Source organism: Papio anubis, chromosome 4 (genome assembly GCF_008728515.1).
Source record: "Papio anubis isolate 15944 chromosome 4, Panubis1.0, whole genome shotgun sequence".
Classification (NCBI taxonomy): domain Eukaryota; kingdom Metazoa; phylum Chordata; class Mammalia; order Primates; family Cercopithecidae; genus Papio; species Papio anubis.
This window is the reverse complement of record NC_044979.1, coordinates 36,454,784-36,458,149: the sequence shown is the minus strand read 5'-3', so window position 1 is coordinate 36,458,149 and position 3,366 is coordinate 36,454,784. Positions and strand designations below refer to the sequence as shown.

At 34.4% G+C, this 3,366-nt stretch overlaps 1 pseudogene; it reads left to right on the top strand.

Annotated features, from left to right (window-relative positions):
* Nucleotides 1–1,253: 1,253 nt before the first annotated feature.
* Nucleotides 1,254–2,762, top strand: LOC110742742 (annotated as a pseudogene).
* The last annotated feature ends 604 nt before the right edge of the window (nt 2,763–3,366 follow it).

The window sequence follows — 3,366 nt, the reverse complement described above, 5'->3', positions numbered from 1 at the left end:
CCTGGCTATTTTTTAAATATGTTGTATTTTGGATGTCTTTATCAGATATATGGATGTAATTTTTTCCCTCTGAACCTTGTCTTTTACTTCCTTAATGACTTTATTTTAATAAATAGAAGTTCTTGATTTTAATGTGGTCTAATTTACCAATTTTTTCATTTTTATTTACAAGCCACATGAGTAACAACAGTAGAAACAAACAACAGATTGAGACAATTAAGGGCTTCTTAGGTTAAGATATGTAAGATATCATTACTAGATGGAAAATACTTAAAAAATAGGCCAAGGGTGGTGACTCATGACTATAATCCCAGCACTTTGGGAGGACATGGTGGGAGGATTGCTGGAGCCAAGGAGTTCAAGACCAGCCTGGGCAACAAAGCAAGATCCCATCTCTACAAAAAAAAAGTTAAAATTTCACTGGGCATAATGGTGGTAGTCCCAGCTACTTGGGAGGCTGAGATGGGAGGATCACTTGAGCTCAGCAGTTATAGACTGCAGTGAGTCATGGCCACACCCCTACACTCCAGCCTGAGCAGCAGAGTGAGCTTGTCTCTTAAAAAAATAAAATAAAATCTGAAACTATTTGAAACTTATTTTTTGATGAAAATTAGGTGCGTAAAACTGGCTTAATCATGACCCTTAAATTATGACACAGTAGAGTTATTTACCCAAGAATGGCCTGTTTCATTTTCTTTTATCTTAAAAATAATAAACACTTGGAAATTCATTACCAAACTTCAGCTCATCACCAAACCTGAGAACTTAAAATATTAACAGGTAACTTAAACATTTACCAGTAAGAACAACAACAACAATAATAATAATACTACCTCAGTGGATTGGTTAGCAACATGTTAAACACATTTGACAGAGAATTAAAGAATTAAAAGAGAGAGCTGAAAAAACTAGCAGATTCCAAGACAATGAGAAAAGAGTAAGGAAAATATAAAAGGAAATTTAAGAGATAAGAAAATTCAAACATGGTAGCCTAAATGGAGTCTAAGAAAAAGACAACAGAGAATATGGAGAAAAGGTCATAACTCACCAAGAGGTAATGACTCACATTTTTTTCAGAACTGATAAAGGGTATCAAGCATCATATTTTAAAAACTCAATAAAACCAAAACCAATTATATAGAAATTCATACCTAAAATGCTATAATGAAATTGAGAACAAGAAGATTGAACCACACATTTTTTTCTTTAAAATTTTTTTTTTTTTTTTTTTTTTTTTTTTAGAGACAAGTTCTCACACTGCCAACCAGGCTGAAGTGTAGTGGTGGTATCATACCTCAACCAATTCTTCAACCTCAGCCTCCAGAGTAGCTGGGATTACAAGCACAGGCCACCATGCCTGGCCTGAACATTTTCAACTGAAAACTGTGTAATTGTCAAACAGATAGGGAGGAAGAAAAGATGAGTAACCTAACAGTAACAATGGATGCTGGAGAACAATAGAATAATATATCCAGAGTTTATTGAGGGAAAAAAAATCACAACCTGGATTTGTAGAGACCTCAGAAGTTTCTCAAAAAAATGCCTGCCCCTGGTCTCATCTTTGTGGGAAGATAAAGAAAAATGAGCACATAGTGATAGATCTCCACTAGGGAAACTCCTAAAGATGTAATTCAGGAGAAAGGAAAAGAAGTTCAGAAAAGAAGACTTGAATGCAAGAAGGAAAGAAAATAGAAAAATATATATATAATTGTAGATAAATCTAAGGAAGTATTGATTAGAATTAATAAGTAATTAGAATTAAGATCCTGGTTTCAAATGGGGATTAGGAATTAATTAATTTTGGACTTTGTTAAAAATACACTATAAAAATTTAAAGACATTAACAAATAAAATAGAAATAGGATGTATAACTTCCAAATTAGTAGAGAAAAAATATGTGATTAAAAAAAAAAGCAAAATAAGCCAAAGGGAAAGAAAAAAAGAAAAATAAATGAGACAAATATAAAGCAAAAGGTTATGTGGTAGAAACCAGTAAAATATTTCAGTACTATACAGAGAAAAAAAATCAGCACAAGACAACCTGGATAGCTGTTTTAATAATCAGACAACCTGGATAACTGCTTTAATATCAGCTATTTTAATTTAAGACAAAAGAAAAGCTTTATTTGTGATTTATTTTTTTAAAAATCACTATATGGCGATGAGAAGTTCAATTAATCAAGGTCGTTTAAACATTTAACTTTGTATTCATGTAGCTTAAATAGCTTCAAAATACTCAAGGAAAAGGTAATTAAAACTATAATAAGAAGTGGACAGCTTTCCAACTTTGATCCAGGAGAATGGCTCCCGCAAAGAAGGGTGGCGAGAAGAAAAAGGGCCATTCTGCCATCAACGAGGTGGTGACACGAGAATACACCGTCGATATTCACAAGCGCATCCATGGATTCGGCTTCAAGAAGCGTGCCCCCCGAGTACTCAAAGAGATTCGGCAATCTGCCATGAAGGAGATGGGAAGTGCAGATGTGCGCATTGATACCAGGCACAACGAAGCGGTCTGGGCCAAAGTAATAAAGAACGACCCATACCGTATCCGTGTGCGGTTGTCCAGAAACCGTAATGAGGATGAAGATTCACCAAATAAGCTCTATACCTTGGTTACCTATGTAACCTGTTACCACTTCCAAAAATCTACAGTCAGTGTGAATGAGAACTAATCGCTGATCGTCAAATACATCAAATAACGTTATACAATTGAAAAAAAAAAAAGAGAAAGGAAATGGACGATTATCATTAAAGGGAGAGATGTCAACACAGCTCTCTCTATTATTGAGAGGCCAATGGATAGAAAAGATTTGAACAATGAAATAGGCTAGACATGTACAGAATCCTCCACCGAAAACATAGCGAATACAAAGTCTTCTCTACCACATAAGAAACAAGTTTGAAAAAATGGTCACAAGCAAGGTTTTTGACTTTTAAGTCAATAACAAAAAAGTTACATCTGACAAAGTTCTGATATCCAGAATCTATAAAAAAACTTAAAAAATTGAAAAAGAAGAAGCAACCACATTGAAAAATGGGCCAACGACACGAACAGACACATCTCAAAAGAAGACATACAAGAGGCTAACAAACATGAAAAATATTTTCACATCACTAATCATCAGAGAAATACAAAGCAAAACCACAATGAGATACCACCTCACACCAGTCAGGATGGATATTATTAAAAAGGTCAAAAAACAGCACATATTGGTGAGACTGTAGAGATAAGGGACTGCTTACACACTGTTGATGGGAGTGGAAAGTAGTTCAGTCAGTGTGGAATTCAAAAGAAAATAAATCATTCTACCAAAAGACACAGGCACTCACTCCTTCATTGCAACACTATTCACAATATCAAAG